We start from the raw sequence: 12,662 nt of genomic DNA, 5'->3' as shown, positions 1-12,662 counted from the left end.
TTTTTTGTCTAGGGACAGGCTCCACGGTGATGCCTGACATTTCTTTATTCCCAGAGAAACAGAAGTAAAGGAGAGGAATATCTCCCTAAGTGTTACTGTGATATAAAAGAATCCTTCCGGGAGAGGATACATGAACAGGGCAGCTGATAACATTAATACTGTGCGAGCAGGCACACATCTCCCCACGTCCCCAGGACTGCTGATCCAAGTGTTACTAATCAGTAGGGATCCAGCTCTGAGTCTCTCCTGCTACAGTCCTCAGAGGGAGTTGGCTCGGATAGCTTCTCCAAGGGGGAGGGGTGCCCACTTTCTCTTTGTTCTTCATTGGAAAATGGGCTCTCTCTCAACTCTCATACACCAGCTGCTTTCACCTCTTGCAGGAGGGCAAAATAAATTAATTGCCAATAATGATTTGAAAAGCACATTTTTGGAGCTCTGAACACTGCCTGTGAAAAAGCAAGGTCAAACTATAGAATTCTAACATGCTGTAAGTTTTTATTCTGGGTTTCTAGGTAAAATTTTCAGAAATGTGCAACTCTTTATCAACTCAAATAAAAAATAATGGTGGTGGAGATAAGAGTGTTTTGAATCCCTCGTAACCTAATAATGACATGTCCTGCACCTTACTCTTAAGAATCTCTTCATTCAATGTATTTTTAAAATTTTCTCTTTGATTTCTTCATTGACCCATTGGTTTTTTTTAATAGCAAGAATCTCTTCTTCACAGAGGTATGATTTGTTTTTACGTATTTTATTTATTTTTATTAGTTTCAGGTGTCCAAAACAATGTAATAGTTCGACGTTTACACCCCTCACAAAGTGATAACTCCCCTCCCCCATACAGAGGTCTGATTTAATGAGCAAATTCCTTTGTCTGCTAATAAATCCCTTCAGCAGCATAATAGAAGGGCTCTCTAAGAAATTACACATTTTTATGCTGCACATGATTATTTTTTCTCATTAAGAATTAAGAATTCTTTAACATAGCTCCTTTAAAAGTAGAAACATTGAGAATTGTCTACCCCTGATTTAAGTGTGGAATTAAGACAAAGGGTGCTTGTTCTTATATTAGGAATAGGCATGCCACTCCCCAAGCACTCAGAACATCTGCTGCCTGGACTGATTCTTAAACCAAAAGCCACACATGGCTTCTGCACTTGACAGCTGAGGTGGCCTTTTATGTCCAGTTGGAATTTCAGTTTGGGCTGGCTGGAATGGGTGCACACACCCAACAGAATGTGGGCTGTGTGGGTTAGAGAAAACTTACTGGGCTGAGATGGACTAGGCTGACATTTTGGAAGTACTATAGGTTTATTTTCTGGGAATTTACCTCCCAAAATAGGTACTTTCAGTTCCTTCAAATGACATTCTTAGGCTCTTTAAGACAGTTCCTACTCTTCCGGGATTTTAATCTGCTCACTAAATATCAGCTATTTTGTCTGGAACAAGAGAATATCTGCACGTTTCTATTTAACCAAGCCTTAGGCCATATGGAAAGCAGCTCCTCACCAGCTCCAGGCAGCTTCATTTTTTCCAGCACTCTCAAGAGGAAGTGAAAACAACCCCCAGCCAGGAAACCAGCCCTGCATTAGGATCTGAGGGCTCAGATTCTATAGGTGAGGCCCAGGCCAGCTTCTAAACCAATTCTGAAGCTAGATAAGGAATAAGTAGGTGTTAAAGGTATATAAGTGTATACCTTTGTAATTAACAGAATTTTTTTTATCATGTAGCCACTGGGCATGTATATTCAAAACACTACCCTGTGTTTATGTTTCTGTCTGTTACCCAGAGAGCGTATTACCTAATGCCTTTCTCTGACAGGTTCAAAGTTCTCCCTGGTGTTAACCTTGGACATTAAGGCACTTAACAACTGTAAGCACTCTGAGGGCACGAGCGTGTCTTCCACTTCCTTTACATTTCACATAGTACTTAACAGGGTATTAGACATATAGTAGGTACTCAGGGAATACTTGGTTTTAAAAAATATTATGGATTAAAGGAACAATGAATGGCTGTGCTTTAATCCTGAGGTTAGGCCTGCTTTTATTGTCACGTCTGAGGAAACTGGATAGTGATACTTTATAGACAAAAAATGGAAGTGGGGATATTGCAAATTCTCTGACTTATAATGACAGCCTCTGACTTTTCTATATACCAGAAACTATATAAGTACTTTACATAAATTATCTCACTGAAACCTCACTACAACCCTACAGGCGAAGTTTACTATTGTTACTACCCTTATTTTACATAAGACAAAACATTACCCAAGCTACACAACTAACACATAGCCACATCAGAACTTGAATCCAGAGATCAGTCTCCAAAGTCCATGCTTTTAGACACATCCTTGCTCCAGAGTATCTAATAACAACATTCATAACTCCATTTACTAATTACCCTTCTTCGAGGAATTGCCTCACAACGGAATATCTGAAGTGGGAGGGAGAGAAGAGGGTAAGCAAACACAATTCATAACTTACAGGTCTCAGTCTGCATGGTTTTGATGGTTTTTCCTATGAATTATCTCATTTAGTGCTCACAGCACCCTGTCAAGTATGTTACTACTATCTCTTATATGTAAGAAATACACCTCTGGAGAACAGGTATGGTAAAAACAAAGCAAATGCTAAAATTCAGAGGCTGAGAGGTAACAAATCTACTGATAACACTCTGCCTGCTCTAGGCTTCTCATCTCAGCTCAGAGGGCCAGTGTAGGTACTTCTTACATTTTTTTCCTTTCTTATTAATACTCCAATAAGCCATAAAGCTTATTCTGTCTCTACATGTTGCATAAATACAAATATAGTTCAATGTTATTTGCTGTGTCACTAAGGCATTTCAAAAGCAGAGGCAATGCAGAGAGGAAAGAATAAAAATGACAGTGCATAGAATGCTCTGTAACAATTTAAAAGAATCAATTAGATTTAAACATACTGCCAGGAAAAGATCTCCAGAAGGCATAGTAAATTCAAAAACAAACAAACAAAAACCCCCACAAAACACAAGTTCAGAATAAAAAGTACAGCACGGTACCATTTATGTTTTCTAAAGTCACACAAAACAGCATGACACACACACACACACACACACACACATCTATGCAAGCTCACATAGAAAACAAGTTGGTTATACCCCAAATTGGTAACTGGTTTCTCTGAGGAGAGCACTGGGTCCAGGGTGAAGGTGTATAGCATTGGCAGACTTTTCCTTTATCTTTTACAAGATAATTTATTCAGATAACATGTGTGTAAAAGAAAAAAAAAGAAAGGACAGAAAAGGAACAAGTGATTCTGTTAAAAAATAAAAGGTTAGCAACATGCAGTCAAGGCAACTACATCTCAAGGTATGAATACACCAAACTGAAATCCACTGCGTCATTCAGGTCCATAAAAAACCAATAGATTAGAAGAGAGTCCTCAGATTGGCATTATTATTATGAATTGGATGATTTTTAAAATGTACTGTCTTCTGGCTCTACCAGAAACACGGTACTGAGAAGTACAGTAGAATTGGAGCGCGATGACAGGGGTTCAAGGTCTGAGTCTGCATTTCTCTGCAACCTTGGACAAATTTCTCAGGGCCTTTGTTTCTTTTATTTATCAAGTGAAGATAATAGTAACATACTTCACAGGATGCTTCAAGAAATAAATGAGACTTCGTGTGTCTCGCCCGACCGCCAGCAAGAATACAGTGGTACGACAAAAAAAAAGAAAAAAAGATAGAAATGAGATAAACACAGGAAAGAACAGCAAAATCATGCAGACTGAGGCTTATAACTTATAATTGTGTTTGTGTTTACTCGCTTTCCACTCTCCAACCTCAGATAACGGTTTTTTCTCACACCTTTAAGATGTCTGAATGCTCCACAATGATGCAGAGTAAAATTAACACACCACTAATCTTTGGTGTAATATTTGCTGATAAGAGATAGGCCTCTGTTATTTGAGCCTTTAGATTATGCATATGCATAATTTTTAAGCTTCGATAACCTGTATTCATGTATTTATTTAAAGGAATATATTTATTTGATTCCATTTATAAAAATAAACCTTTTTCCTGTGAAATCCATTTTTGGTACTACCTTAGTATCAAAGAACTAAAATACCCAAATCAGATAGGCCATTGAAAGTATAATCCAAAAATTTAATTTTTTTTCGCATCTTAAAATGTGCTTATTTGTGGACCTACTGAAATTTTAGGTTGTTCTGAAATTTTGAGAATCCAATTATAAGCCTATAATAAAAAGGATTACAAAAATAATAGGAGAAACATTAATATCACCAATATAATTAAACACAAAAGAAAAACATGAACAAATGAATAAATATCAGTTGCATGCACACAGCACCATGTCCAGGCTGCACAATGTAACTATTTTCAATTATAGCCTCACCTTTGAAACAGAGCCAGCTTCTCCTCTGCTTTTGTGGGACGTACATGTATTAAAAAGCAAAGGGACCTGAAGATTTCTGGTGAAGTAAATAAGAATCCAGTTTAAGTTGTTTTGCAATTTGAGCTCAGAAAGGAGCCATCTGAAGGAACCAATTCCAGGCACACAAAGCACACAGCCCTCCCAAGCGCCTCCACCCCATACCCTGGGCTGTCGTTTCAGAGCGGGGCACCCATTGTTCACTTTCTTCTACTCTAATTGGACTTGACAGATTGCTCTTTCTAGCTAGCCTGGCTGTTGCCGAGAACAGAGAGAAGAGATGAGGCTGACTGTGTCATTATGCTCTTGGGATCACTGCCCGCATCCCCCATCCTAGTCCACAGACACGGAAATGCATCCTCAGAAGTTCAAATCTGTTACCCTTCTCCTCCTCTAGCCTTGGTCTTCATGCCCTCTGGCAGTCTCCACGCCATCGACTTGTGTTACTTTTAATACTGTGAGACTGTGGGAGTGGAATAATTGTGCTCTAATATTTTTCATGTTAATACTCTGACCTTTTGTTTCCTGCAGGCCTGGGGGGCAAAGAAGACCAGCTTTGGAAAAGGGAAAGATACTGCAGTTCCACCCGGAGCCAAGAAATACTGACGGCTAATGAAACCGAGCCTGGGAAGGATTCAGGCCCTGGAGCTGCCTCCATGCGTCTGAAGCAAATCCTTTACCCTGCTGCCCTCAGCTTCCATATCTGCAAAATACCACTAATAATTCTGGAACCTATACCATATCAAAAACATGTTATACTAGTATTATAAAAGAATTAGATAATAAAATGACACAGCTGGAAATGATCTTAGAGATCATCTAGTCCAATATCTTTGGTTGAAAGATGAAAAAAAACACAGGCGAAAAGAGGGAAGTGACATGCAATGTCATAAAACTCGTTCACAGACTTTAAACACCTGGCACTGAATAATAGCCTAGGTAACCAGCTTTGTCACTAACCTGCCTTTCCCCAGTTTATCCTATGCTTGATAATATATTACATTGGCCAGGAAAGCAACTTCATTTGAGGAAGGAATTCTCCTCACCCAAGGGTTATGTTTTCAGAAATGCTTCCCTTTACTGAGAATCCAATGGTCTTGTACTAGAACCTGAGTTAGTCAATGTACATTACTCTCAACCGGCTGGAGGTCTGGGGCCCTGCTCTCAAACAGGCATGGCCCTGGCCTTGACCTAAATCTGTCTGTACCCACAGCGTCAAGAGCTGTGAGCAGGAGAGACTGTTAGGAATTTCTTCTTGGAACAACTCTAGTGTTTCACAGGTTGTAATGTAAACCCATTCATTTATCATTCCTCACCTACTCATAAGCATTTGTTAAAAGCCACTGTTTTGCTATGCCCTGAGGGCTGATAAGAGTACCACATTGAGTAGGACACACTCAATAAGCCTCAGAAGGAGCCAGCAGTGCAAACATTTATGTGCAGTGGTGCCCTGTGGGGGCCGGAATGGAAGGAAGAGATGGTCAACTTTCCTTGGTTGGGATTTAAGGAATCTGAGAAACATCATAGCAGAGGTGACACTTGAGCTGAGCTCTGGGAAATGTAGGTTATTCTCCAGGAAGAGGTGAGGCAAGTACATGATTTTCCGGCAGGGAGTGAGCCAAGTGTTTGGGGAAAAAAGAAGTTTTTGGTCTGCATAGTGTGAGGAAGTGTCAACCAAAGATGAGATAGAGAACTCAAATTTAGGTAGAGATCAGAGAAAACATTATAAGACAAAGGAAGAAATTTGGATTTTATCGTGTCAGCGCCTGGGAACCATTGAAGAGTTTCAAGCAGGAAAGTAACATGATCCGAATTGCACTTTAGAAATTTGGCTCTGATGACTGTGGAAGATGAACTGGGGCGGGGGTGGGAAGCAGCAAGGCCCAAGGCAAAGAGACTTCAGGAGCCAACTGCAAAAGGTTAGGTACCCCTCGCTTAGTCTCTTCAACAAGTCCATGGGAAGGATCAAAGGGAGGGGACTATTTCAGTTTCCAAGGGGCTTCACCTACACCCAATGTGTGGACCTTGTTCCTGCTTCAAACAGACCAACTGTAAAGAGAAAATTTGAAAGACAAACAGAGTAGTAGATAATATTAAGGAACTCTTGTTAATTTTGTTAGATGTTAACAGCAATTAATGTTACTGTGGTAATAGAATAAAACAGTGTATTGAAGCATTTATGGGTTAGATGTCATGATGTCTGGATTTGCTCTAAAATACTGTGGAAATAATAGATGAAGTAAATATAGCAAAAAAGTTAATAATTATTCAATCCAGATGATGGATATGTAGGGGTTCATTGTACGCTATGTATATGTGAACATTTTCAAAATAAAAAGCTAACATTGTAGGCAAAGGAGAATGAGTACCTAAATTAAATAAGTTAAATGGAGAGGAGGAGAGAGCGTGATAGTAAAAAGGCAGAATTAACAGCACTCAGTGACTGGTTAAAAGTGGTCATTGAAATTGAAGAGTTGGAGTGATTTCCAGGCTTTTGCTTGGATGTCTGAGTACATGGGAAAGTGTCTACTCTTTCCGGCATGTAAAATTGGAGTTTCAGTGAAACGCTGAGTTAGTCTTGTCCAGTAGGCAGTTGGACTAGAAGATTTAAAGCTCAGGAGAGAGCCTGGGCTGGTAGAGTGGATCTGTGAATTGTCAGCTCACCAACACTTAGGTTGTGATTCAAACCATTGGTAGAACATCAAGGGTGAGAGAAAGGAAGACGTCTAAGGAAGAAGCCCAAGTCACACTTACATTTTAAAAGTGGGGAAGAACTTGCAAAAGAGGCTGAGAAGAATATGAGAAGAAACAGAAAAAAATAATTTCTGGTGAATCTCAAGAAACAAGGGGTTAACAGAATCAAATACCCCAAGTTAAAATATGAAACCCATTGGATTTAGCATCTAAGTGACAATTACCAAAGAACTTTCAGGAAAGTAATGTGCTGAAAGTGAATGAAAGGAGAGTTCATTGAAGCCTGGAAGATGGGGGGAGGGCTGGATTGCATGGTCCTCACAGCAGGAGGGAATTGGCAGGGAGGTGGCTAGAAATGGTTTGCAAATGGGCAAGGTCTGGGTCCAATGGGATGACCAACAACGTCTGTTCAAGGAGGCGAAGTGGAAGTGGATTCCTGTAAAACCAAGTTCTGGTTAGGCAAGTAGGAGGGTGCATTCTGTAAAGAGATTAAGAATATAGGGACGGTACAGTGAAACAAAGATTCCCGAGGGCACTGTGGAGAGAGTTTACCTTAAGATCAGCAATATATGAGAGTCAGGAGGGCAGAGGGGATTGTTTTGACCTCTGACTGGCATATCTTAGCAATTTCTTCAATGGTCTCTCATATACAATGCTCTCCACTCCATACCATTTTGCAGGTATCAAATCTGGGAAATCTTTATAAAGTACAGCCTAAATTATATCAAACCCTTGCCCCAAAACTTCTTTCATTAGCTCCCAATACCTACTGGATTAGGTATAATATAGGTATTTAACCTGATCCCAAGCTGCTTTTTTCAGCCAGGTCTTTTTAGGTTTGTTTATTTGCATGTTTTTATTTTGTTTTGTTTTCCTTTTCATGAAACTTCCTTCAAGAATGCTAGGCTATTCACTATTTTCTGAACATATTAATTATATGAAATATTATAGAAAAAAGGCTGAGAAGTGTCTAGCATACAGTAGCATTCAACAGTTGCTAGTTTTTGGATACTGAACTATTTATAATTCCCCTCCAACCACATCATGCAGTTCTTTTTTTCCTAAAGTCTCTTTCTTTATGTCCCACAGCAAGATTCATCCCAGGTGTCACCTATTCTATCTGGGAGGCCTTTCCTGAGTTCTCAGGCTGGGCTGTGGGTGCCCTTGTCCGGGCATCAGCAGCACCTCTACCTCTCTTGACGCTCAACCTATTAGATCTGCTTGTATGTCTTTCCCTCAGCAGAGTATAAGTTTCCTGAAGGCCAAGTCTGGTTTTCTTTGTTTTGCTTTTACATATTTATAGCATCATTATAGCATTATAGCAGCATTATAGCTAGTTATAGTAACTAGCACAGTACATGGTACTACATATGATTTTTTAAAATGATATATTGAACAGAAATTCACTCCCTTTCCTCTTTAACTGCATTTTTATATGATATATGATATGGTTTCTTATACGATATCCTCACCTCTAGTCCTGAATGGCAATGGACCTTGTTTTTATCACCCCAGTGTCCCTTGCTGTTCTTCAGGCAACAAGCCTGAACGTGTTTGTGAATTCTCTGCTCTTGGTCTTTGTGGTCTGCATGAGGCTCCTCCACCCCTAGCCCCACGGTGGAGAATTAGACCCAGGCCTAAATCATCCAGTTATGGTGGCATTCCTGTGGTCTCACGGATTGGCTTGTGTGAAAATGTGCTCTAAGCCTTCCCAGAGTAAATCTCAGGACTGCAAAGGTATTGGATAAGGGGTTTTTTTTTTCTCTCTCTCTCTCTGCTGGACGTGGAGTCAATAGGGGGCAGGGCTGCTGTAGTCATTTTGATACAAGGGACAAGACTGTTTAAAAATGAAAGCAATACGTGGAAAGCACACAAGCGAGAGAGAAACAGAGTCTTGGTGATGGAAACAAAGCTGAATTCAGCCATGAATTCGGGGGGGGGAAAATACACACACACACACACACACACACATATATATGTATATATATGGTGCCAAAAAAATGTATACACATTTTAAGCAAGGAAAATTGAAATTGTATTAAAATTATAATACTCAATATATACCGATAACAAAAGATGAATACAAGTCACGTTTGACTTCTGCAATTACAAGAGGTGCTCAAAGTGGTTACCATCAGCGACTCTGAGCACCTCTTGTAATTGCAGAAGTCAAACGTGACTTGTATTCATCTTTTGTTATCGGTATATATTGAGTATTACAATTTTAATAGTTTTTCCTTTCTTAAAATGTGTACACATATTTTTGGTACCCTCTGTATATGTCAGTTTGTGTTGGGTTTTCATTTGCAACAAAACCATCTTAACTGATATGATATTTAGGGATATCTTGGCACATGTGAGTTTAATAGATAAACAAGTTGTGAGGAATAGCAATTATTTATTTCTATAGGGGTAACTTGACAATATGTACTTACAGCCTTAAAAAAGATCTTCCTTCCGCAGAAGGATGGTGGTGACGGTTGCCAGCAATGTGAATATAGTTAATGCCACTGAACTATACACTTAAAGATGGCTAAAAATGGTAAACTTTATGTTATATATGTTACCACAACAAGAAAAACAAATAAAAGAAAGAAAAAGACCAGGAATAAAGGCTTATAATCTAGTTAATACATGAAAACATAGGAACAGGAAAGCTTGCTGTGCTGTACCAATAATACTAGTAATCATTTTCTACTTATAAAAAATGTATTGGGCTGGCCTGGTGGCTCAGGCGGTTAGAGCTCCATGCTCCTAACTCCGAAGGCTGCAGGTTCGATTCCCACATGGGCCAGTGGGCTCTCAACCACAAGGTTGCCAGTTCAAATCCTCAAGTCCTGCAAGGGATGGTGGGCTCCACCCCCTGCAACTAAGATTGAACACGGCACCTTGAGCTGAGCTGCCGCTGAGCTCCTGGATGGCTCAGTTGGTTGGAGCACATCCTCTCAACCACAAGGTTGCCAGTTCGATTCCTCGACTCCCCCAACGGATGGTGGGCTGTGCCCCCTGCAACTAGAAACAGCAACTGGACCTGGAGCTGAGCTGCGCCCTCCACAACTAAGACTGAAAGGACAACAACTTGACTTGGAAAAAAGGTCTGGCAGTACACATTGTTCCCCAATAAAGTCCTGTTCCCCTTCCCCAATAAAATCTTTTTAAAAAAATGTATTGAAGGGAAATAATTAAATAAATATACAAAGTATGTTTATCTGAGCATTATTTATAACATTAATAGGGACTGGCTAATAAAATTATGATACATTCAAATAATGGAATATTATGTAGTCATTAAAATGATAAAGTAGATTTATATGCCACTACTTATGAATATACATATTACAGTGCTAGAAATATTGGAATTATATTACTATCAAATGGTTTCACAAAAATAAGGCAAGGCTTCTTAGATGATTTATGAATTGGAGCCAAATGGTCGCAGGAAGGACACCACTCAGTAACTGGTAAGAGCTAAACTGATCACTCAGAAAGAATTTACTGTTCCATTGACTGTTAGATACCACTGGTTATAAGATGCTTCCTGATTTCAGAGATGTTAAAATGTGAAGTATTTATCTTACAATCAACCAAATATAATATATTTGGGGTAGAAAATTGTGCATGGAGATGAGTGGGATGGAGGGAAATGAGACATGAAAATCATTAAAATAAACTCAAGAGGAAAAGTGTTTTAAGGTTTATAGAATAAAATTATTTTACACCTGCTGAAAAAAGGCTAATGAAAGGCTTTGAGGAGGGATATAATAAGGTGGTCACAAAAACATGCACTGAAGTTTAATTTTGTCACTAAAGGAAGCAAGCAGCTCTCCCTGCTAATTTGGACACTATATATTAGGTAATAGTAAGTGTTAATTCATTTACATTTGTGAGGTTTCTTTCTCTATTTTTTCTTAAATGGAGAGGAGGCTTGTAATTTTAGCTTCCCCCTCTCCTGTTTTAAGAAGGGGTTTGACAGCTGAAGAGAGAGAAAAAGGAATGGGAACAATTAATTGCTAGCACTCAAGGAGAAGGATCAAATGCTTACATTTTTCATGTAAACAGAATTTAAGAAACTTAAGACTTCCCGGTAAAGAGTGGGTAGAGTATTCCTGTATTTCATTTATCTTGTTCAAAGCGTTATTCTGTTGCAAAACTCAGCTACTTCTATCCAAGCAACCTCACAAGTTAGGAATTTGACCAGCTGTCCATGAGGAAATGGGCTTAAAAAAATGTCAAGCATTCTCTTCCTCTCTCTCTCTGTCACACACACACACACACACACACACACACACACACACACACACACACACACACACACAGATTTCAGTGCTTAGCAATAAGCCACACATATACTATTTACTCACAAAGCTTGCTCCTTATTTTCAGTTATTTTTCTTCTCTGTAAAGTGGGAGGCATTAGGGAAGGCAAATTGCTCTTCTTTAGTTACTATGATTCACAGTGAGTTCAAGGCAGGCCCCCAGGACCACTGCCACCAGCAACTGCTGCATCCATCACATTATTGTAAGGTCCTCCCATTTGACATAATTACTAGCCACAGACAGAGGGACTTGACCAAAAGCCACAGGTGTGGCTCTAGGCAAAATGCATTGGTAAATAAATTCACCTGATAGGATGTTAGATCTAGAAGGAAACCTAAAGAACACATAAGCCCTGAAATTCCTAACCTTTGGTAAGCAAAAAAAATTCACCTTAGGAGCTTTTGAAACATCTCAGATGAGGTCCCAGGTTGTATATTTCTCAAAAAGCTTCAAAGGCAATTCTGCTGTGCATTAAAGGCTGAGAATCACTCTTCTAAACCCATTCCTTTTATTTTACAGATGGTAACCTGGGACCCAGAGAGGTTGCTGGCTTGCCCAAGATCACGTACCTGGTGAAAAGCAGAATCAAGACTAGAACTCAAACCTCCTGATTCTCAGCCCAGGCTCTTTATTTTTACTCTAGCATCCTGTCCCACTGACTTTTTTTCCTCCCCGAATATTTACTATTATTCCTTCCTAATACATTTGAAAATGTGTAGTTTAACCATTGGCTATTTAATCAAATCATAGTTCCAAAATCTAGCATTTATGAAAGAAGTCAGCCACAAAGGACACGTATGATTCCATTTATATGAAATGCCCAGAATAGGCAATTCCATAGTGATAGAAGTAGACCAGTAAATTACCAGGAGCTGGGGATGGGGGTGGGGTGGAAATGGGTCAGGGTTTCTCTTTGGGGTGATGAAAATGTTCTAAAATTAATTGCGATGATGGTTTGCATGAGTCTATGAATATACTAAAAAACATCAAATCATACACTTTCAAAAGGTGAGTTGTATGGCATATAAATTATATTCTGATAAAGCAGATAAAAAAAATCTAGCACTAACTCCCCACTTGTTTCTGAAGAATAATTCAAAAAAATTATTTCTTCATTCTTCGACATTTCTTTAAAATTATAGGCAGTCTCCTTAAATTTAGATCCCTACTTAGCTCAATTTCCCAGCACTCTGTACCCCCAACAATAGATTAATCTTTC

The 12,662-nt window shown here is 39.2% G+C and overlaps 1 protein-coding gene across 6 annotated transcripts in view; it reads right to left on the bottom strand.

Annotated features, from left to right (window-relative positions):
• TUBA1C (tubulin alpha 1c) overlaps positions 1-12,662 on the bottom strand; it is a 121,047-nt gene that overhangs the window by 32,437 nt on the left and 75,948 nt on the right. Inside the window, exon 1 of one of the 6 annotated variants that reach the window (XM_081058321.1) lies at positions 4,397-4,738. The exons of the other annotated variants lie outside the window; for them this stretch is intronic. The gene's annotated coding sequence lies outside the window, so the exon portion shown is untranslated. Of the gene's footprint in view, positions 1-4,396; positions 4,739-12,662 lie in introns of those variants that run through there. 6 annotated transcript variants of the gene reach the window in all.

Source organism: Rhinolophus hipposideros, assembly GCF_964194185.1.
Source record: "Rhinolophus hipposideros genome assembly, chromosome: 9".
In the NCBI taxonomy this organism is placed as follows: Eukaryota; Metazoa; Chordata; class Mammalia; order Chiroptera; family Rhinolophidae; genus Rhinolophus; species Rhinolophus hipposideros.
The sequence above is the reverse complement of the archived record's forward strand: the minus strand, read 5'-3'. Positions and strand labels throughout refer to the sequence as shown.